Raw genomic sequence first — 24,676 nt, forward strand, 5'->3', positions numbered from 1 at the left:
TATGATGTTAATGAGGGGAGATGGGCAGAAGTTGTATTAGTGAGGCAGGACTCAACCTACAAGACTGGACTGTGTCTTGAGGCAATCTCTTGAGATACAAAAGAAAGAAGTGAGCAGAGAGAAAGGGGACTTCATACCACCAAGAAAGCAGCACCAGGAGCAGAGTGCATCCTTTGGACACGGGGTCCCTGTGCCTGAGAAGCTCCTTGACCAGGGGAAGACTGAGGACAAGGACCTTCCTCCAGAGCCAACACAGAGAGAAAGCTTTCTCCTGGAGCCGACACCCTGAATTTGAACTTGTAACCTGCTAGACTGTGAGAAAATAAATTTCTCTTTGTTAAAGCCATCCACTTGTGGTATTTCTGTTATAGCAGCACTAGATAACTAAGACACTATCTGACCTTTCAAATCAGGAAGTACCTGCCATGGTAAATTGTGTATCAACAGTCCTGTGTTGGTCTGTCATCAAGATCTGTGTGACCCCCTGACAAGTCATCATTACTTATTAATGTCACCTTTTTTTTTTAAGGTCTAATTTGCCTTATTATGTTACATTTATGAAAACCCAGAAGAGGATGAATATCAGATTTTTCAGAACTAGATGCTCTGTCAGAGAGAATGAAATGTTCAGACCATCTTCTCTGGCAACCTAAAATAAGAAAAATCAAAGAAAGAGTCAACACTATGGTTTTTAAATAAACCCTTCATTTCTTCCCTAATTGTGAATGCCTCTTGCACCTGGTCTCAATCCTGTAAACACTAAGATTAGTCCATTCATGAGTGAAGGTGGATAATTTTGGCATTTAATTAACAGGTGTGTGATGCGAAATATGCTAAACTCTTGAGTTTCTACTACACAATATCCCCTAACTACTGACAAGTGCCAGTCTATGTTTCATAGATCACAGTTGAACAATCTGTACAGTCATTTGTAAAAATAACCAAGTCTTCATACAAAAATGGGCTTTATCTTTGGCATCTTCCTCCTCACTCCCTCCAGCTACCACCTCCCACGTCCCAGCTGTCTCTTAATCCTATGGGAGTCTTTCTTTCCCCAGAAAGCTTCAGTGGCTTCTCTGTTCTTTCCTTTTCACTCTCTAAGGAAATCTCAACATTAACAGAGACTAAAATGTACAGCCATATGTCACTGAAATGAAATATCTTTTCCTAATACTTGTCATCTGAGCTGACCTAGAAGCCTTTCCTCTGAGACAGAAGGATGGACTGCATGACCTGGGAAAGGTTCCTCACCCCATCCTATCCCCACCAGCTAGTAGCTAACTCCTCTTACCATTTAGTTCTCAGTAAAGGCATTCTTGGCAAAATATTCTTCAACTCTCAGCCCAAGTCAAGCTCTTTTGTTATATGTTCTTGTAGAACTACTGTCCCTTTAATGACACAGATGGGGGTATATTTACAATTATCTCAGTTTGTAAATATGTCCTCATCTGTGTCATTTGGATAATGACTGTAGTCTGTAAGACACATGAATATTTATGTCCCAAACTCTATTTTCTGAAAGCAGGTAGGTAGGGTCTGTGGCAAATAAACTTGGGAAATGCTGGGTTAAGCTAAATTAAACACGTTTTTTTACTACACAACTTCTCGGAGCCTTTAATGTATTAACGTTATGACTCTCCAAGGTTTCCCAGACCATATTAAATATGGTGCCTTTTTTTCATAATGCATGTTAACATCTGGAGGAACTAGTGTTCTGTGGAGTGTACTTTGGGGAAACCAATATAGAATAAATTTCAATTATTGTCTTTAACATTTGGTAATTGTCACTAGCACACAGATTTTAAATGGCTTTGAAAGCTGGAGAGAAAAACTGTGACAAAGCTTCTGAATGAAATATCACCCAAGAAGAGATAGTAAGGCTAAGAATAAGTTTGAGAAAGATAGGAATTAAAAAAAAGCCACGATGAGAAAGAAGGTTGGCTTATGGAATATGCAAGGATGGTGTGTAATTAAAATAGAATCCATGTCAGGGAGCTGAAAGAAAGAAGAACTGATAAGATTCTGCTTAATACTTTGGTGCTGATGAATAAGCACCAATGTGGTGCCTGCTGCTGGTCCAAGACAAAAGGGGAAGTAGTGGTGACCTTGAGCTTTCTGGTTGGCTTTCAGATATAACTGAAACACAGCGTCACTTGTTCATGATAATGTAAAATTCAAAAACAGTGAATTTCAAGTCCCACAAAACCAAACCTGTTGCTATCAAGTTGATTCCAATTCATAGCAAATCCTATAGGACAGAGTAGAGCTGCCCCACAGGGTTTCCAAGGAGTGGCTGGTGGATTTGAACTGCCGACCTTTTGGTTAGCAGCCTGAGCTCTTAACCACCATGCCACCAGGGCTCTGACTCATAGCCACCCTATAGGACAGAATAGAACTGCCCCATAGAGTTTCCAAGGAGCCCGTGGCAGATTTGAACTGCTGACCTCTTGGTTAGCAGCTGTAGCACTTAACCACTATGCAACCAGGGTTCCCTTAAGTCCCATAGGGTTACATTATTCAGGAAATCTGTAATGTGCACAATTACATGTGATTATTTTAAATAATATAAAATATATATAAACATAAAATTTTTAGCTTGATAAAATCATTTAAATATATTTTAAATAAAGACATCAGTACTGCTATGAGCTATTGTTTTATCTGAAAGGTAGAGATAGATATTTATTGAAATTCCAAGGGACTGCCTCAGATCCTTTTTGGAAATAGAGGTATAGACTTAAAAAACGAACACAGAAATAATTACTCTAAGTTTAGTATCTAATAAAGTGATGTCTAGGCGGTTACTATGCTACAGATTATCTTCTGGAGTTAATCCAATGAGTAGGGATTTTCTTTTGAGTTTAATTTCACATGTGACCAATGGTAACTCGGAGTAGAAATCTTGTTTTGAAAATCAACTAACTTTTAATTTCCCACTTCAGCCCATCAATTCAGGTGACAGTTTTTATCATGAGGGCTCAAAACAGCACCAGCTAAAATTTCCATTTTTATGTTATGAATAGCAGAAAGTAGAAGCTAGTTGTTTGAAAGTCTAAAGGCTTTCAGATATTTGCATTATTTCTAAAAACAAACTTAATCCATAATTTAACAATGTAGGATATTTCTGGAAGTTTTGTGAACACAGGTATGTGGTACAAAGCAAAAACAGGAAGGGAACTTGGAGAAATATTAAACAGTATGGATTTGGCTTTGCTGTGGTCATCTTTTATGTCAATCCTGGAATCTACCTTCAGTTTAAAAGCATACAGTTAAAATAGGTTTAATTCCACAATAGGTAAGTGGTAACTTTGGTGAAGGGTAAGACAATACACAATACTGGGTAAGCCAGCACAACTTGTCCAAGGCAAGGCCATGGAAGCTCCATTAGACACATCCAAGCTCCCTGAGGGACAGAATTACTGGGCTGGTATGTAGTTCATGAGCACTGGAGTTATTTTGGTGCAGGCAAGGACTACTCAGACTTTTAGATCTATGACTCTGGCCTCTCTTTTCTGAGGTGAGGGTAAAGAAAACAGTTGGCTCCAGTAAGTCTTTGTCCTTATAATTCACCCTGTTAAACACAAGGAATACAAGCCCACTGTTGGTTTGGTCCCTGGCCTTTAAACAGACTGCACTACTCACTTAGCCAGGCTCTTAAAAAAATGTAAAACCCAGCCAGGAGCCTCTGCCTGCTGCCTCAGAACCTGCCCCACCCACCTGCTGACACAGTTTTTGCTCTTGCCTTCTCCATCTTTGGGCCATTCTCAGCTTGCTTTCACATGTACCTAAGGCCTGCTTGTTTTGAACTGGTCCAAACATTATACTCTGGCTCTAGCACCAGCATTCTAGCATGAACCCAGTGCTGGAATGTACTCTCAAGGCCCCGAGCCACAGCTGCTGTGAGAGAGAGATATTTTAGCTCCTTCCAAGCAAGGCAGGCCAGACATCTTTCAAGATACATCTCCCAGAACAAGCAGTATCTTCAGCCCATGTTTTCAATGAAAGGAAAACCTCTGTCTTGGGGGTGATAAATGCATAGATAATTTGATTTCAATCCTTATCATCAGTTCCAAAGTATCCTGGGTACTTGTTAAAAAAAAACAGCCACATAAACCACTGGCTCCTAACCCACTGCAGATCCCTTTGAAGAAAGTCAAGCTTCTCCCTTCTTCCTCTTATGCTTAGCCTGGTTATTCAACCCAAAAGGGGAAGCTAGGGCTGGAGCCACAGTGCTTGAACTAGGCCTGGAGTTCTCCCTTCCACTTTCTGTCTTTCTCACCCAAACAAGAAGGCTACCACCAGTTGTGGTCAAAACTGTCCCAGTGGTTTCCAATACTCCTTTCATAGTCATCTCAGTCCTTTAGGTTTGACACCTCTTCTTATAGGACACATCACCATGGACAGAGTGTCCCTTCAGCTCAGTTGACAATCACTGTCACTGTATACAAGCTGTATTCAGTACACTAAGGTTGAAACTAGTATCTTAACCAACTCTCCATCTAGACCAGAAATGGGCCTGGATAACCCCTCTACCACAAACAGATACCAGAGACAGTGCAGGCAGCTTTACACTCCACTCTTGGCCCTATGGCATCCTGAGTCTCCTCCGTGATGTTCAGGGCCTTTGTTTAGTCCCAGAATGAGTAATTGTTTGTGCTCTAGGGCCAATTTAGGAAAGTTATATATCTCTACAACCTACATTATATTTCATTCAAAATGAGTATGACTTCATTGATTCCTATGGGAATGTGTATTCTTTAAACTTAGTTTATATTGATGAATACAATAAAGCCAATGAAAAATTGCCACAGCCTCTTCTGCCATGTGAAATGTTAATATTCACGTGTTTGAGAAGCAGCAACCTGGAGGCAACTTTCTATCTTTCACCCTGAATGGAATGGTGGGCACTGTGGAAAAGATGGGCAGGATATTTTCTCCCAGTGTGATGCCCATCCCTGGCTGATGCCCAGTGACAAAACTACTTCTAACATGGCTCCCAAGTCTTGTTCAGACCCCTTGCCTTCTCTAAAACTCCAAGGATTGGAAGCACTTTTGGGGTGACTTTGTGAATCAGCTGTAGGCTTCTGGGACATCTGAAGCCTGGAGCCAGATCTGGTCCCTTCTATTTTTTAAGGCCCTGAACGAAGCAGCTTCACTCTTACCATGTAAGAACCACAAAGATAATGTGTTACCAGGAAAAGTATCTTCCTCCCTCTGTTCCCAGTGGGGCCCTACTGTGCACAAAGGGAAGAAGCACATTGTATTAGGTGAACGAATGAGTACTCCAAAGTGAGGTTCCTGGAGGTTATCTTACTCTTCCACTTATAATAATCCTCAAATGATCTTAATAAGTTTTCCAACATTTCAATTCGTTTTATTTATCTTATTAAGATAAGATGGAAAGAGGTTCTGAAAATTATCTCAGGGCCCTTTGTATCAACTAGATAAATGGTGAGGTCTGTGAGAGGTTAATACCTCATAGCCCAGCCCTTCTCTGCATCCTAGCAAGGCAGTTGTGATCTGCTTAATAATAACAGGACAACTACAGGTCTCCTGGAAGGTGTTATCAACTAATTTCAGAACAGAGATAAAAGCCTGTGAAATATGCAGAGTCTCCTTTCTAATTAAATAATTTGCGGAACAAATTTTGTTTCCCCATTTAGAAAAGTGCTATCTAATATCCCAAGGAGAGGGGAAGGCAGGTGACGAATGAGTCATCAAAATTACCCTGCTTACAGATGGTGTGGCAACTACCTGTAGGATTATTAAAAGAAGGCATTGATAATGTCCTGATCTCTGCCCTCTCCATCCCACAGATCCTTTACAAAGAATCTACTCCAGCCCATACCAGGGTCGTGGGAGGCTCTCCTACCATTTCTACCTGGCTCAAGATACCCTTATGGCTCTCCTTGATTACTGAAATTGCCTCATAACTTATATGGACTTCCTTCTTCTACTTTTGCCTCTTGTTTTAGGCTGGGTTTTTTAGAAAAGCAAAACTAGTAAAGTATATAAATATATATATATAAAGAGAGAGATTTATATCACGGAAATGGCTCACAAGATTGTAGAGGCTGGAATGTCCCAACTCCATGGATAAGGATAGAGGCTTCTTCTGATTCACATAGCTGCAAAGACTGGTGAACCCAAGATGGGCAGGTCAGAGAGCAGGGTTCTTGCTCACCAGCTGTGAAGATCAATGAATCCCAAGATCAGCAGGCAAGACCACAAGGCTTCTCCCAATTCACATAGCTGCAGGGGCTGGCGAACCTAAGATTGGCAGGTAAGCTGCTAGCTCAAGTCCCAAAAACCAGAGGTCAGATGAACAGGAGGCAGCTGTAGGATCCAGAAAAGGCAAAAGCCAGGCTACTTAAATTTGGATGCAGGTTACAGCCCAAGGTAACTCTCTTTCAACTCACTGGCTACTCACAGCAGATTCCATCATGGGGGTGATCACATATAAACACTGAAAATCATGGCACAGCCAAGTTGACACACAATCTTAACCATCACACCTCCTTGCAGTCTATTCTCAACACAGCAGCCAGAGTGATCCTATTAAAATGTGAATCAGATCATACAATTCCTCTGCTCAGAACCCTCCAATAAATAATTCCCCATCTCTCTCAAAGTAAAAGTCAAAAGCTTTATGACCTGCAGGGCCCTTCATAAGCTTCTTCCCACCCCTTGGTACCCTGACTTCACTTCTGCTCTCCCTTGCCACCCGGTTCTCCTTGATTGTCTCCTTACTTTCTGAGGTTTTTCTTATAGGTCTTCTCAATAAGACCTTCGCTTACCATCCTGTTTAATCTTGCACCCCTTCAATTTTATCTATCCCCTTACCTGCTTTATTTTTCTTGGAAGCACTTTTTACAATGTGGCATAATAACAAGACTGCATATTCATTTTGTTTATAGTGAGAATTTTATATCTTCTCTCTCTCACTCACTCACTCACACACTAAAACATAAGCTCTAGGAAAGTAATAATTTTTATTGTTATTCCCAGGACCTAGATCGAAACCTGACACATATTAGACACTCATTAAATACTGTTGAATGACTAAATGACTTTGGAATGGGTCATCCACTTGGAGGCCACGTGCAAGATAAGAAGCAGAGAGAAAGGGAGAAGGAGGAGGGAGAAGACAACACACACAGAGGAAGGGAATTAGAGCAAAGATAACAACGAAGCACTGAGAGAAAGAATAGCCTTGACTCTCAACTTTCTAGGTCCCAATTCCAATTTCCATTGGACCTTTGACATGTAAATTGTTTCCTGCCTCTGTACAGTCCATGTATGTCCATAATACTACCTACTTTATCCTTATAACAACACTATTTGACTGGAACTAACTTGAAAGGGAGAATAGAAGGAGACAACGTTAGAAAAGGAGTAAGCCGACCAGATCATGTAGGGCTTGGAAGACCATTGTATGTACTTCAGCTTTTACTCTGGCTTAGACAGAAGGCCATCACAGCGTTTTTTGATCAGAGGAGTGACATGGCTAATCTTCATCTTAAGGAGCTCCCTCTGGCTGTGTAGGGAGAGATGGTCATAGGGAGACTAGGGTGGAATCGGAGAGACCAGAGAGGAGACAATTAGGATAATCCAAATGAACAATGACAGTATCTTGGACTAGAAAGATTTATATCAAGGAAGGAAACCCTGGTGGCGCAGTGGTTAAGAGCTACAGCTGCTAACTGAAAGGTTGGTAGTTCGAATCCACCAGATGTTCCTTGGAAATTCTATGGGGCAGTTCTACTCTGTCCTATAATGTCACTATGAGTCGGAATTGACTCAACAGCAAAGGGTTTGGTTTGGGTTTTATATCAAGGAAATGGCTCACACAGTTGTAGAGGCAGAAGAGTCCCAAGTCCCTGGGTCAGACTGGAGGCTTCTCTCAACTTACGTAACTGCAGGGGTTGGTGAATCACAGGCTGCAGAGACTGATGGATCCCAAAAATCAGCAGGCAAGACTGCAAGTAAGCTGGTAGCTCAAGTCCCAAGAACCAGAGGTCAGGTCAGACGAACAGGAGCTAGCTGCAGGATCCAGAGTGAACAAAAGCCCAGGAGCCTTGCCAGAAAATCCACCTATACTGGATGCAGGCCATACTCCCAAGGAAACTTCCTTTCAACTGATTGGCTACTCACAGCAGAGCCTATCATGGAGATGATCATGTTATGTCAGATCTCATCATGGAAGTGATTACATCGTTATATGACTGCCAAACTATATCATAACTGCCAAACAACTGAGAATCATGGCCCACCCAAGTTGACATACAACCTTTATGATCACAGCTGGTCTTCTCAGGTGACACACAAAATCCTGCAATTCATAGCCCCCTCCACATCAACCTCTCTAGGAAGGGACCCTCAAAATCTCCCAGAGCCCAGATTAGAAGGAGATATGCAGAGTGTAAAGGAGGAATTGTGTTAAGATGGGAACCTGAAATGGTGTAAAGGTAGCCATTCTTCCTTTCAAATATAAAAAACATTAGGTAAATATTTTAATAATATTTTTCAAATTCAAAAACAACAAAGAGAAAACTCTAGGCACCAGAAATGAAGAGAAATCCTTTGGCGGTGAGTAAGAATTGGGATTTCATGACCCACAGGGACTGGAGTATGTGGGAAAAGGGAACAAGAGAGGGGCCCACAAGCCTTGCATATGTGGGAAGCTATACTGACTCCCTGAACAAAGCTAGGAGTTGGGGAAAGTTTGTCCATAGTTCAAGGACTTCGTTTGAAAGCAAGTGCCAATTCCTGCAATTGGTAAAAGAGTCAGCCTTGAAAATACAGAACACCAAGGTAGCTGTGTGGTCAAAATTTTACACTACGCACAGACAGAGACAGACACACAGAGAAAGAGAAAGAGAGACAACCTGTCAGAGGCATCACAAAGCCAAACGAAGGACTTTCTCTATAACCCAGGTATTGCATAGGAAATGCGAAGAAGATAATTTCCAATGTAGACAAGTCTATAGCAAATAAGGACATGCAATTTTTTTTTAACTTTTATTGAGCTTCAAGTGAACGTTTACAAATCAAGTCAGACTGTCACATATAAGTTTATATACACCTTACTCCATACTCCCACTTGCTCTCCCCCTAATGAGTCAACCCTTCCAGTCTCTCCTTTCGTGACAATTTTGCCAGCTTCCAACTCTCTCTATCCTCCCATCCCCCCTCCAGACAGGAGATGCCAACACAGTCTCAAGTGTCCACCTGATATAATTAACTCACTCTTCATCAGCATCTCTCTCCTACCCACTGTCCAGTCCCTTTCCTGTCTGATGAGTTGTCTTCGGGAATGGTTCCTGTCCTGGGCCAACAGAAGGTCTGGGGACCATGACCGCCGGAATTCCTCTAGTCTCAGTCAGACCATTAAGTATGGTCTTTTTGTGAGAATTTGGGGTCTGCATCCCACTGATCTCCTGCTCCCTCAGGAGTTCTCTGTTGCGCTCCCTGTCAGGGCAGTCATCGGTTGTGGCCAGGCACCAACTAGTTCTTCTGGTCTCAGGATGATGTAGGTCTCTGGTTCATGTGGCCCTTTCTGTCTCTTGGGCTCTTAGGTATCGTGTGATCTTGGTGTTCTTCATTCTCCTTTGATCCAGATGGGTTGAGACCAATTGATGCATCTTAGATGGCCGCTTGTTAGCATTTAAGACCCCAGATGCCACATTTCAAGGTGGGATGCAGAATGTTTTCATAATAGAATTGTTTTGCCAATTGACTTAGAAGTCCTCTTAAACCATGGTGCCCAAACCCCCGCCCTTGCTCCCCTGACCTTTGAAGCATTCAGTTTATCCCGGAAACTTCTTTGCTTTTGGTCCAGTCCAGTTGACCTGACCTTCCATGTATTGAGTATTGTCCTTCCCTTCACCTAAAGCAGTTCTTATCTACTAATTCATCAGTAAAAAACCCTCTCCTACCCTCCCTCCCTCCCCTCCTCGTAACCACAAAAGTGTGTGTTCTTCTCAGTTTATACTATTTCTCAAGATCTTATAATAGTGGTCTTATACAATATTTGTCCTTTTGCCTCTGACTCATTTCGCTCAGCATAATGCCTTCCAGGTTCCTCCATGTTATGAAATGTTTCACAGATTCGTCACTGTTCTTTATCGATGCGTAGTATTCCATTCTGTGAATATACCACAATTTATTTAACCATTCTTCGGTTGATGGACACCTTGGTTTCTTCCAGCTTTTTGCTATTGTAAACAGAGCTGCAATAAACATGGGTGTGCATATATCTGTTTGTGTGAAGGCTCTTGTATCTCTAGGGTATATTCCGAGGAGTGGGATTTCTGGGTTGTATGGTAGTTCTATTTCTAACTGTTTAAGATAACGCCAGATAGATTTCCAAAGTGGTCGTACCATTTTACATTCCCACCAGCAGTGTATGAGAGTTCCAATCTCTCCACAGCCTCTCCAACATTTATTATTTTGTGTTTTTTGGATTAATGCCAGCCTTGTTGGAGAGAGATGGAATCTCATCGTAGTTTTAATTTGCATTTCTCTAATGGCTAATGATCGAGAGCATTTTCTCATGTATCTGTTGGCTGCCTGAATATCTTCTTTAGTGAAGTGTGTGTTCATATCCTTTGCCCACTTCTTGATTGGGTTGTTTGTCTTTTTGTGGTTGAGTTTTGACAGAATCATATAGCTTTTAGAGATCACGCGCTGGTCGGAGATGTCATAGCGGAAAATTCTTTCCCAGTCTGTAGGTGGTCTTTTTACTCTTTTGGTGAAGTCTTTAGATGAGCATAGGTGTTTGATTTTTAGGAGCTCCCAGTTATCTGGTTTCTCTTCGTCATTTTTGGTAATGTTTTGTATTCTGTTTATGCCTTGTATTAGGGCTCCTAAGGTTGTCCCTATTTTTTCTTCCACGATCTTTATCGTTTTGGTCTTTATGTTTAGGTCTTTGATCCACTTGGAGTTAGTTTTTGTGCATGGTCTGAGGTATGGGTCCTGTTTCATTTTTTTGCAAATTGATATCCAGTTATGCCAGCACCATTTGTTAAAAAGACTCTCTTTTCCCCAATTAACTGACACTGGGCCTTTGTCAAATATCAGCTACTCATATGTGGATGGATTTATATCTGGGTTCTTAATTCTGTTCCATTTGGTCTATGTGTCTGTTGTTGTACCAGTACCAGGCTGTTTTGACTACTGTGGCTGTATAATAGGTTCTGAAATCAGGTAGAGTGAGGCCTCCCACCTTCTTCTTCTTTTTCAGTAATGCTTTGCTTATCTGAGGCTTCTTTCCCTTCCATATGAAGTTGGTGATTTGTTTCTCTATCACATTAAAAAATGACATTGGAATTTGGACCGGAAGTGCATTGTATGTATAGATGGCTTTTGGTAGAATAGACATTTTTACTATGTTAAGTCTTCCTATCCATGAGCAAGGTATGTTTTTCCACTTAAGTATGTCCTTTTTAATTTCTTGTAGTAGTGCTTTGTAGTTTTCTTTGTATAGGTCTTTTACATCTTTGGTAAGATTTATTCCTAAGTATTTTACCTTCTTGGGGGCTACTGTGAATGGTATTGATTTGGTTATTTCCTCTTCGGTGTTCTTTTTGTTGATGTAGAGGAATCCAAGTGATTTTTGTATGTTTATCTTATAACCTGGGACTCTGCCAAACTCTTCTATTAGTTTCAGTAGTTTTCTGGAGGATTCCTTAGGGTTTTCTGTGTATAAGATCATGTCATCTGCAAATAGAGATAATTTTACTTCCTCCTTGCCAATCCGGATGCCCTTCTTTGACTAGCCTAATTGCTCTGGCTAGGACTTCTAGCACAATGTTGAATAAGAGCGGTGATAAAGGGCATCCTTGTCTGGTTCCCGTTCTCAAGGGAAATGCTTTCAGGCTCTCTCCATTTAGAATGATGTTGGCTGTTGGCTTTGTATAGATGCCCTTTATTATGTTGAGGAATTTTCCTTCAATTCCTATTTTGCTGAGAGTTTTTATCATAAATGGGTGTTGGACTTTGTCAAATGCCCTTTCTGCATCAATTGATAAGATCATGTGGATTTTGTCTTTTGTTTTATTTATATGGTGGATTATATTAATGGTTTTTCTAATATTAAACCAGCCTTGCATACCTGGTATAAATCCCACTTGATCGTGGTGAATTATTTTTTTGATATGTTGTTGAATTCTATTGGCTAGAATATTGTTGAGGATTTTTGCATCTACGTTCATGAGGGATATAGGTCTGTAATTTTCTTTTTTTGTGATGTCTTTACCTGGTTTTGGTATCAGGGAGATGGTGGCTTCATAGAATGAGTTAGGTAGTATTCCATCATTTTCTGTGCTTTGAAATACCTTTAGTAGTAGTTGTGTTAACTCTTCTCTGAAAATTTGGTAGAACTCTACAGTGAAGCCATCCGGGCCAGGGTTTTTTTTTTTGTTGGGAGTTTTTTGATTACCTTTTCAATCTCTTTTTTTGTTATGGGTCTATTTAGTTGTTCTACTTCTGATTAGGTAGTGTTTTTCTAGGAATTCATCCATTTCTTGTAGGTTTGCAAATTTGTTAGAGTACAATTTTTCATAATAATCTGATATGATTCTTTTAATTTCAGTTGGTTCTGTTGTGATATGGCCCATCTCATTTCTTATTCAGGTTATTTGTTTCCTTTCCTGTGTTTCTTTAGTCAGTCTGGCCAATGGTTTATCAATTTTGTTAATTTTTTCAAAGAATCAGCTTTTGGCTTTCTGAATTCTTTCAGTTGTTTTTCTGTTCTCTAATTCATTTAGTTCAGCTCTAATTTTTATTATTTGTTTTCTTCTGGTGCCCGATGGATTCTTTTGTTGCTCACTTTCTATTTGTTCAAGCTGTAGGGACAGTTCTCTGATTTTGGCTCTTTCTTCTTTTTGTATGTGTGCATTTATCGATATAAATTGGCCTCTGAGCACTGCTTTTGCTGTGTCCCAGAGGTTTTGATAGGAAGTATTTTCATTCTCGTTGCATTCTATGAATTTCCGATTCCCTCCTTAATGTCTTCTATAACCCAGTCTTTTTTCAGGAGGGTATTGTTCATTTTCCAAGTATTTGATTTCTTTTCCCTAATTTTTCTGTTATTGATTTCCACTTTTATGGCCTTGTAGTCTGAGAAGATGCTTTGTAATATTTCTATGTTTTGGATTCTGCAAAGGTTTGTTTTATGACCTAATATGTGGTCTATTTGCTTGATATATTTTTTTCCACCCTTTGAGTTTTTTTTTTTTTTTTTTGAGTTTTAGTTTGTGTCTCTAAGTCTAAGGTGTGTCTCTTGTAGGCAGCATATAGACGGATCATGTTTCTTTTTCCAGTCTGAGACTCTCTGTCTCTTTATTGGTGCATTTAGCCCATTTACATTCAGTGTAATTATAGATAAGGAAGTGTTTAGTGTTGTCATTTTGATGACTTTTTATGTGTGTTGTTGACAATTTCATTTTTCCACTTACTTTTTTGTGCTGAGACATTTTTTTTTGTAAATTGTGTGATCCTCATTTTCATAGTATTTGACTTTATGTTTGCTGACTCGTTACATTTTTCTTGGTTTTTATTTTGAGTTATGGAGTTGTTATACCTCTTTGTGGTTACCTTAATATTCACCCCTATTTTTCTAAGTAAAAACCTAACTTGTATTGTCCTGTATCACCTTGTGTCCCTCTCCATATGGCAGTTCTATGCCACCTGTATTTAATCCCTCTTTTTGATTATTGTGATCTTTTGCATATTGACTTCAATGATTCCCTGTTTTGAGCATTTTTTTTAATTAATCTTCATTTGTTTTTGTGATTTCCCTATTTGAGTTGATATCAGGACGTTCTGTTTTGTGACCTTGTATTGTGCTGGTATCTGATATTGTTGGTTTCCTGACCAATTTCCTTTAGTATTTCTTGTAGCTTTGGTTTGGTTTTTGCAAATTCTCTAAGCTTGTGTTTATCTGTAAATATCTTAATTTCACCTTCATATTTCAGAGAGAGTTTTGCTGGATATATGATCCTTGGCTGGCAGTTTTTCTCCTTCAGTGCTCTATATATGTCATCCCATTGCCTTCTTGCCTGCATGGTTTCTGCTGAGTAGTCTGAACTTATTCTTATTGATTCTCCCTTGTAGGAGACCTTTCTTTTCTCCCTGGCTGCTTTTAAAATTTTCTCTTTATCTTTGGTTTTGGCAAGTTTGATGATAATATGTCTTGGTGTTTTTCTTTTTGGATCAATCTTATATGGGGTTCGATGAGCATTTTAGATAGATATCCTTTCGTCTTTTATCATATCAGGGAAGTTTTCTGTCAGCAGATCTTCAACTATTCTCTCTATGTTTTCTGTCCTCCCTGCCTGTTCTGGGACTCCAATCACACGCAAGTTTTCCTTCTTGATAGAGTCCCACATGATTCTTAGGGTTTCTTCATTTTCTTTAATTCTTTTATCTGATTTTTTTTCAGCTATGTTGGTGTTAATGCCCTGGTCCTCCAGATTTCCCACTCTGCATTCTAACTGCTCGAGTCTGCTCCTCTGACTTCCTATTGCGTTGTCTAACTCTGTAATTTTATTGTTAATCTTTTGGATTTCTGCATGCTGTCTCTCTATGGATTCTTGCAACTTATTAATTTTTATACCATGTTCTTGAATAATCTTTTTGAGTTCTTCAACTGTTTTATCAGTGTGTTCCTTGGCTTTTTCTGCAGTTTGCCTTATTTCATTTCTGAGGTCATCCCTGATGTCTTGAAGCATCCTGTAATTAGTTTTTTATATTCTGTATCTGATAATTCCAGGATTGTATCTTCATTTGGCAAAGATTTTGATTCTTTGTTTAGGGGGTTGTAGAAGCTGTCATGGTCTGCTTCTTTATGTGGTTTAATATCGACTGCTGTCTCTGAGCCATCACTAAGATATTGTAGTGATTTATTCTGTATTTGCTCACTGAGTCTTATCTTGTTTTGTTTTCTTTCAATATACGTGGATGGGCTACTAGATTGTGCTGTCTTGATTGTTGTAGCCCTTGACTTACTTATGACCTATTACCAGCTGGTTTGGGCTGTTGCCAGATATATATGCCTGAGTCTATTCACTATTCTTGAGTAGAATCTGATTTTGGGTCATCAAATGTGTGCTGCACCCTAACACCTATCCACCTTGAGAAGTAGTGGTGATAGTTGTGTGCACCAGATTCTATTAGCAGCTGGGGTTCACACTCCGGGGGGGGGGCAGGATGCTGACAGGCTTCCCCCAAGTGTCAGGGAGGTAGGTGTGTCTCTATTCCTAAAGCACCTTGGTGGGAGGGCTCTGCAGCTGTGCCTTAGGCCCCCAATGCAAGTACCTCTACAGATTGGTAGGTGTCACTCTCCTTACACCGCTAAGGCAGGAGGCTAGGTGGTCTGGGGGGAGCTTCAGCCGTCAGTTCCCTGTTGTGGGTCAGTTAGGGCTCTGTTGAATAAGCAGAGATATCAGACCTGGGAAACTTGTTTTTCCAGTAAATCCGCTAAAAAAAAATGCAGTCAGATCCCTATCAGAAATTCCTTTGCATTATAATAGCCACCTTGTTCCCTGTAGGGATGAAAGCCTGAGATATGGATCACATATGCTTGGCTGGAGCTGGTTCTGTGTTTTTAGTCCAGTTAGGGAAGGATTTTTGGTCCCTGGGTTTTTTGTGGTTGCTTCTCTCAGGCCGGAAGAATGGGTTAGGAAAAGACCAAAAAAAAAAAAAAAAAGGGAAAAGAAAAGCTGCAGAGCCGTTCTCCCTCTTGCTCAGGAAATTCCAACATTAACGAAGTGCCTGGGAAGGGCAGGGGAGGGTTTAGAAAAACGGGAGAGAGTAGCACCCCAGAATATAGACAAAGTTGCTTATCTTGCTTGGGATGACTATTTTATCTGAGATTCCTGAGGGGCGTGTTGCCTATGTGTGCTGGCTGGGTAGAAATTGCCCCCAAGGGTCTGGCCCGCAGAAGCCTCGGTCAGTTCCTCCGCTGCCAGTCCAAAGCCCAGTGTCAAGGTTTCCTGGCTGGGACGCTGCACTCCCGGCTCCAAAACCAGTCGCTGCCTCCTGGGGACTTCTCCTCCCACCAGCCGCGTCACCGCGCCTCCCGCGCTGACCAGCTGGGCCACCTCCCGAGGTCAGTTCAGGGGGGTAGGGCTGCGCCCCTTTCTTTGCGCCGTCACGGGATGTTGTGTTCAGCTCCCCTGCGCCCAGTCCTAAGTCCGGCGCCAAGGTTACCTGACTGGGATGCTGGCTCCAGGCTCCGAAAACAGTCGCTGCTTCCCCGTAGTTGTTCCTTCTCTGTCTCTGTCACTCAGGTCAACTCTTTAAATCTGTGTTTGTTGTTCAGGGTTCGTAGATTGTCATGTATGTGATCGATTCACTTGTTTTTCCGAGTCTTTGTTGCAAGAGGGATCCGGGGTAGCGTCTACCTAGTCAGGCATCCGGAAATGCAATTTTTTAATAGATAATCAACTGGTGAAAAAACTGGAGAAATTGTACCCAAAGTACTACAAATATTAAATCTATCTGAAAGTAGTTTTAAAATAAGTACATTTAAAATGTTCATCAAGATGAGGAAAGGAATAGAACTCATTAGGCAAAATGGGGCATTTTGATTTAAAGGGAAGGCAGATTTGAAAGATAAGAAAATGGCAAGTCTAAAAATGGAAACATATATTTATTAAAGTAAAGAAAGAATTAGCCAGAAAGTATTTACAAAGCCCCATACGAATAAACCACCAATTATTGATATAACTGGATTGCTGAGGCACAGTCTCAGCTCACTGGCATATAAATATTTTAAAATGTTAATTTTCCTAATTACTGACTCCCAAATAGCCTCTCTTGGCATGCTTCTTTCCCATTGGATAGCTGGTCCCATAAACATCACTTGGCCAGATTCTGTAACACTGTTATCACTTTGAGTTATTGGAACTGTCTCATTTCGGTAATTAATACTCAAGCTTACTTATTTTAAAACTTCATTCAAATCTCATCTCTTCCCCTTCCCCTAGCTCTGGGATAAGAGTAAATGAAGTCTGATCTGCACCACATCCCCCCCCCCAACCTTTTTTTTCTCTTTGAACTTTCCCCTTTTCTACCCTTCAGACTCTGGGTGAAACTCTGACCTACAGCTAGTGGCCTCTGCTGATAGGTGGTCACCTCATAGATGACACTCAAGGTTGTCTTATGGCTGTGTTCAACTTCCCTCCAGCCCCCTCCTTTTGAACCCCTTTCTCCAAGGAGCAGCTGCCTCTCCCTGCAGACCCACAGGCAGGGCTCACTGGGATTCCTCTGCTGGGCTGGGCATTCCATCATGTAATGCAGAGGCCCCTTGGCAGCCATACAGCTCCTACCTCTCCCTTAACCTCCAGGTTCTTTCACACGGACACAGGGGTCCACCTCCACACCCCTCAGGTCCATAGGAAACTGGCTAGGTTAGAGGTTCCCCCACTTTTCCACCCAAGCATACTGGCTGTTCATTGAACTTGAAATGGGATGTGTCTGGTGCCTTTTGCCCACAGCTTTGCCTTAGCCACATTTCTGGGACAACACGAGGAGTTCCACTCAGCAAACTGATCTTTTATAATATGCCATATCCTGTACTGGCAGGAAACCAAGATGCAGAGAGATTAAATAGTAACCTAGGGATCTGGGATTCAAAAGCAAGCCCTCCTGATTCCAAAGTCAATGGCTTTCCATCATGTTTTGCTGTAAAAGAAGATATCCTCCAAGAGACAGAAAGGGCCACATAAACCAGAGACTCCATCAGCCTAAGACCAGAAGAACGAGATGGTGCCTGGCTACCACCATTCACCGCCCTGACAGAAAATGCAACAGTGAATCCCTGATGGAGCAGGAGAAGAGTGGGATGCAGATCTTAAATTCTCCTAAGAAGACCAGACTTAATGGTCTGATTGAGACCAGAGGGACCCTGACAGTCATGGTCCCCAGACCCTTTGATAACCCAAGATTGGAACCATTCCCGAAACCAACTCTACAGACAGGAATTGGCCTGGACTATAAGATAGACAATGATGCTGGTCAAGAGTGAAGTTTCTGGCTCAAGTAGACACATGAGACTATGTGGGCGACTCCTGACTGGTGGTGAGATGAGAAGGAAAAGGGGGACAGGAGCTGGTTGAATGGACACAGGGAATACAGGGTGGAGAGGAGGAATGTGCTGTGTCATTAAGGGGAGAGCAGCTGGGACTGCATGGTAGGGTGGGTATGGTTTTCTGTATAAGAGACTGACTTGATTTGTAAACTTTCAGGTAAAGCACAATAAATAAATTTTTAAAAAATTCTAGCACACTTAAAAAAAAAAAGATATCTTGAGAAAAGGTTAGCAGCCATCGCTCTTAACCACTACACCACCAGGGTTTCCAGGAAAGATTTGGAGGGAATTGAACAACTTCCTACCCTGGGAGGGTTACTACAAAACTACAGCTAGAGTAAAACATCAATGGGAGAAGCAAAGGGTTTATAAGTCATAGCCCATTGTAAAGACCAAGCTTCGCACCTGAGAGTCCTTTGGTCTGAGAGACTTAGGGCAGAGAGATGACTTTAAGGAGGAGCCACTGGGGATCCTGGGGAAAAAAGGGAAGAGGAGAAGAAATGGGATTATCTTTTGTGCTTTTGAGGATAGTCCCCAAATGACAGGCAGCACGGAGCTCTGTCCTCCTGGCCATCTCTAAGCTTGAAGGGAAAAAGTAAAGGGTCCTTCTTCCAGGTTGCTCATATACCCTAGGGTACCAGGACTGGGAAGAGAGGGGGCAACCACAACTGTACCTCTGCCTGAGAGTAAATACTCTGCCTATGACTGGCATTTCCTTTAAAATTTCTTTTAGGAAGCTAGCATAGCAGATTGGATATAAGAAAGTTATATTGGATATAAAAGGCCAAACGGGCATTTGTGTCCACAATTTTCAGATGAGGACATCAGGCTTGGATGGGCTTGACTTCCCAAAGATAATAATTGGAACCTGGAATGTATGACGTATGAATATAGGAAAATTGGAAATTGTCAAAAATGAGATGGAATGCATAACCACTGATATCCTGGGCATTATTAGTGAGCTGAAATGGGCTGGTATTGGCCATTTTGAATCAGACAATCATATAGTCTTCTATGCTGGGAATGACAACTTGAAGAGGAATGGTGTTGCATTCATCGTCAAAAAGAACATTTCAAGATCTATTCTGAAGTACAACGCTGTCAGTGCTAGGATAATATCCATATGCCTACAAGGAAGACCAGTTAATACAACTATTATTCAAATTTATGCACCAAACATTAAGGCCAAAGATGAAAAAATAGAAGATTTTTATCAGCTGCTACAGTCTGAAATTGATTGAACATGCAATCAAGACGCATTGATAATTACTGGTGATTGGAATGAGAAAATCGGAAACAAAGAAGAAGAATCAGTAGCTGGAAAATATGGTCTTGGTGACAGAAATAATGCCGGAGATCAAATGATAGAATTTTGCAAGACCAATAGCTTCTTCATTGCAAATACCTTCTTTCACGAACATAAATGGTGACTGTACACATGGACCTTGCCAGATGGAATACACAGGTATCAAATTGACTACATCTGCGGAAAGAGACAATGGAAAAGCTCAATATCATCAGTCAGAACAAGGCAAGGGGCTACTGTGGAACAGACCATTAATTGCTCATACACAAGTTCAAGCAGAAACTGAAGAATATCAGAGCAAGCCCATGACAGCCGAAATATGACCTTGAGTATATACTACTTGAATTTAGAGACCATCTGAAGAATAGATTTGATGCATTGAGCACTAGTGCTCGAAGACCAGACGAGTTGTGGAATGACATCAAGGACATCATATATGAAGAAAGCAAGAGGTCACTGAAAAGAAAGAAAAGACCAAAATGAATGTCAGAGGAGACTCTGAAACACTTTCACGAAGGTCGAGCAGCTAAAGTAAAAAGAAATGATGAGGTAAAAGAACTGAACAGAAGATTTCAAAGGGTGGCTAGAGAAGACAAAATAAAGTATTATAATGACATGTGCAAAGAGCTGGAGATGGAAAACCAAAAGGGAAGAACATGCTCAGTGCTTCTCAAGCTGAAGAACTGAAGAAAAAATTCAAGCTTCGAGTTGCAATAGTGAAGGATTCTATGGGGAAAATATTAAACGATGCCGGAAGCATCAAAAGAAGATGGAAGGAATACACAGAGTCATTATACCGAAAAGAATTAGTCGATGTTGAACCATTTCAAGAGGTAGAATATGATCAGGAACTGATGGCACCGAAGGAAGAAGTCCAAACAGCTCTGAAGGCACTGGCGAAAAACAAGGCTCCAGGAATTGACGGGATATCAACTGAGATGTTTCAACAAACAGATGCAGTGCTGGAGGTGCTCACTCGTCTGTGCCAAGAAATATGGAAGTCAGCTTCCTGGCCAACTGACTGGAAAAGATCTGTATTTGTGCCTATTCCCAAGAAACGTGATCCAACTGAATGCAGGAATTATAGAAAAGTATCATTAATATCACATGCAAGCAAAATTTTGCTGACGATCATTCAAAAGCGGCTGCAGCTGTATATCGACAGGGAACTGCCAGAAATTCAGCCTGGTTTCAGAAGAGGACGTGGAACCAGGGATACCATTGCTGATGTCAGATGGATCCTGGCTGAAAGTAGAGAATGCCAGAAGGATGTTTACCTGTGTTTTATCGACTATGCAAAGGCATTTGACTGTGTGGATCATGACAAATTATGGATAACACTGGGAAGAATAGGAATTCCAGAACATTTAATTGTGCTCATGAGGAACCTTTACATAGATCAAGAGGCAGTTGTTCAGACAGAACAAGGGGATACTGAGTGGTTTAAAGTCAGGAAAGGTGTGCGTCAGGGTTGTATTCTTTCACCATACCTATTCAATCTGTATGCTGAGCAAATAACCCAAAAAGCTGGACTATGTGAAGAACGGGGTGTCAGGATTGAAAGAAGACTCATTAACAACCTGCCATATGCAGATGATACAACCATGCTTGCTGAAAGTTAAAAGGACTTGAAGCACTTACTAATGAAGATCAAAGACCACAGCCTTCAGTATGGATTACGCCTCAACATAAAGAAAACAAAAATCCTCACAACTGGACCAATGAGCAACATCATGATGAGCAGAGAAAAGATTGAAGTTGTCAAGGATTTCATTTTACTTGGATCCACAATCAAAAGCCATGGAAGCAGCAGTCAAGAAGTCAAAAGATGCATTGCATTGGGTAAATGTGCTGCAAAGGACCTCTTTGAAGTGTTGAAGAGCAAAGATGTCACCTTGAAGACTAAGGTGTGCCTGACCCAAGCCATGGTACTTTCAATTGCATCATATGCATATGAAAGCTGGACAGTAAATGAGGAAGATCGAAGAAGAACTGACACGTTTGAATTGTGGTGTTTGTGAAGAATATTGAATATTCCATGGACTGCCAAAAGAACGAACAAATCTGTCTTGGAAGAAGTATAACCAGAATGCTCCTTAGAAGCAAGGATGGCGAGACTGTGTCTTACATACCTTGGACGTGTTGTCAGGAGGGTTCAGTCCCTGGAGAAGGATATCATGCTTGGCAAAGTACAGGGTCAGCAGAAAAGAGGAAGACCCTCAACAAGGTGGATTGACACAGTGGGTGCAACAATGATCTCAAGCACAGCAACGATTGTAAGGATGGCACAGGACTGGGCAGTGTTTCATTCTGTTGTGCATAGGGTCGATATGAGTCAGAACCAACTCAACGGCACCTAACAACAACAACAACATACAGCTGGTAAGAAACAGAGTCAGGACTATAATCCATGTTGCCAAGACTAGTGTTTTGCCCACTTCTCCAGGCTGGTTGCCTTCTTGGCTATACCTTCTTTTCTGTTTCCCTTATGTGTTTTATTTCTTCACAAAAAAGAGATACAGGATGGGTAAGGAATAGCAAAAGTGGAACACAAAAGAAATAATATACATAAAAACACTCTGAAGACTCTAAAACTATATAGATGCAAGAAAGCATTACTATTAAGTATTAGAATGGCTCATAAGATTATCCTTTCCCATGATGACTAATAATTTTAATTTTCCATTTTACCTGAGAATTGAGATGGGACAAATGGGACTTAGGCTAGATAGAGGAATGCTTATATTGGGACATGGTAAACAAAGATTGCAGAGACCTTCTGACAAAGAAATTGGGGAGAAAACCTATCCCTGTAGCTGACTTCTCCAAAAAACAAAGTAGGTCATGAAAACAGGTTATGGAAGAAATATTGATCATTTAACAAAAAGCTATCAAAAATGTTTTTTCCTGAAGACAACTCTGATTTTTTTTAAGGTGACTGGGTTGGAAACACCACCCACCCAGCCCAAAAATGTATTGGTGGAGGAAAAATGTGAAAGCTTCAGAAAGAATTTATCTGTTCGATGAGTAAAAGATTGGCCTAATTTGGGGTCATGTGTGAAAGAAAGAAAATACCATTAATCCAAAGGGCAAGCTCTGAGTCAGAGAAACTTGTGTTCCCCACTTCCTTCTAGAATCCCCAGCAGCCCAAAAAGGGAAACAAGATCCTAATTTAAGGACATTTTTAATGAGAAACTAGGCCAATCATCATCTCACTACTGCAGGTCCCCTACTGAAGGAAATCAGGCAGGTTTCCCAGACTCAGACACGTGTGTATAGGAGTTGGTTATCTAAATGTGACCCCTAGTGTCCAACTTGTGTGGCACTCACAGAGGAAAATCTTGGTAATCTGATGGGCTGTAAACCCACGGAATGTTTGAACTGTAAGGGATTAGAGAGCATCTAACCGAGTTTCCTCATTTTACAAATGAGTGATTAAGGCCCAGGGTGATTAAGTGACTTGCCCAGGGTCACACAGATAGTGGCAGAGGTGGACTGAACCCAGCTCTTCTAAGCTCAGTCCAGTATTTCCTATACTCTTCAGAATATGTTCCATGAAATGCAGTTGGCTTTATGTAGTTCATTATAGGGCTTAACTATAGAACAATATGGGGAAAGTGGTAGGATTTCTACCTTCCATGGTAGTGGTAGGATTCTCACCTTCCATGAAAGAGACCTGAGTTCGATTTCTGGCTAATGAACTTCAAACACAGCCACCACCCATCCATCAATGGAGGCTTGCGTGTTGCTATGATGCTGAACAGATTTCAGTGGAACTTTGTAAAAATTGCATGGTAGAGGTGTCTGACCTCCTCTGACTTTGCAAGGAGGAAGAAGAATCAAGATCAACAGCTGAAGATGCATTTCTATGAAGTACAGGTTCAGACATGCATCCACGCTCAAACCTTTTTACCAATTCTGACACCAACCATCCCACTTAACGACACTCTCTACTTTTCTTCTCGTTTCAATAATTCGTTACATTGGCCACACAGAACTCACAGACTATACTTAAGATTATGAGGTTTATTAGGCAAATAACAGGTTACAGTTCAGGTTCAGGAATACTCAGGATACAGTTCTTCAATCAGGACAGCCTCTTCTCAGCCGTGCCTGCAGGCACACCTCTCTCTGGTCCCCAGCCACTGCCTTGCTCAAACAAGTGTTACAAAGTTCTTTTAGCTCTGCTGATAAGTGCTCAGAGCATGCCACTCCACCAGTAAGCCTCAGCCTGAAGGCACTCAGCTGTCTCGCTCCATGGGTTGGTGAGCCTAGCTCTGCAGCCAAGTGCCTGGAGGTATCCCACTCTGCCAGGAAGCCTCCTGCCTGAAGGCACTCAGCTCTCTCACTCTGCATTTAACTGCTTTGCTCCGTGACCCAGGAAGCCCACCATACTGTCTCATTTCAGTCTCTTGGTTCAGCTACCTCTGCTCCCACTGTTTCTCTGCCACTGCTTTTCACCATCTCTCACTGTCTTTAGTGTTATAGCTCTCTCTCTCTCTGCCTCCTGGGTCTAGGAGGTCTCCGCACAGGGAGCCCAGGTCCAACGGATGAGCTCTACTCCTGGTTCTTTTTCTTGGTGGTGGTGAGATCCTCCCTTTCCACCTCTGAGATGGCTCATTTTAAGTCTAATGGGAAGGCGAAACTGACCGATCCCCTTGTTAAGTTTTCAGACACCTTGTTTGCATGGTCCCACCCACACAAAGGTGCCGTACACTTTATTTACATTATTCGTAAACTATCCAATCCCCTTGTTGGGCCACAAGTACCTCATTTACATAGTCACACCCAGTCTTTTGGAGGGAGTTACAAGACTATGGCTAGAAGCACCATATTAAGTAATTCACTGCATTGCAAACTTCCAGTCTAAAACAGACTAGGAAGAAAGGCCTGGGGGTCTACTTCCGAAAATCAGTCAAAGAAAACCCTGTGGATCACAATGGTCTGATCCCATTGTGTCTAGGGCTGCCATGAGTTGAGGGCAGGCTCCAGCAACATGAAAGAACGTGAAAACTAAGTGTTCGTTTTCCCTTACTTGGACTGAATCCCAAAGAGGGTCATTGACATCATCTACTGGATCTGAAGCAGCACTAATCAGTAACTGAATTTTAAATCCAATTGCTCATGCTAAGAATTGTTAAAAAGATTTAAAACTCTTTCCATAGTTTTCCCATTAAACCACACAATTAAGTGACAAATTATGCCATGTCTTTTCTTCTCAACCCAAAGTTCATAATGACTGTCAAAAGAAAGAAATTATATCATGTAACTGG

General features: G+C 41.3%; 1 long non-coding RNA gene across 1 annotated transcript in view; it reads right to left on the minus strand.

The window, feature by feature from the left end:
* The window catches only part of LOC126065411 (uncharacterized), a 267,033-nt gene that overhangs the window by 33,207 nt on the left and 209,150 nt on the right, over positions 1–24,676 (minus strand). Inside the window, exon 6 of the long non-coding RNA XR_007514856.1 lies at positions 6,062–6,187. This is a non-coding gene — a long non-coding RNA (uncharacterized LOC126065411). The remainder of the gene's footprint in view (positions 1–6,061; positions 6,188–24,676) is intronic.

This window comes from Elephas maximus, chromosome 2, assembly GCF_024166365.1.
Source record: "Elephas maximus indicus isolate mEleMax1 chromosome 2, mEleMax1 primary haplotype, whole genome shotgun sequence".
In the NCBI taxonomy this organism is placed as follows: domain Eukaryota; kingdom Metazoa; phylum Chordata; class Mammalia; order Proboscidea; family Elephantidae; genus Elephas; species Elephas maximus.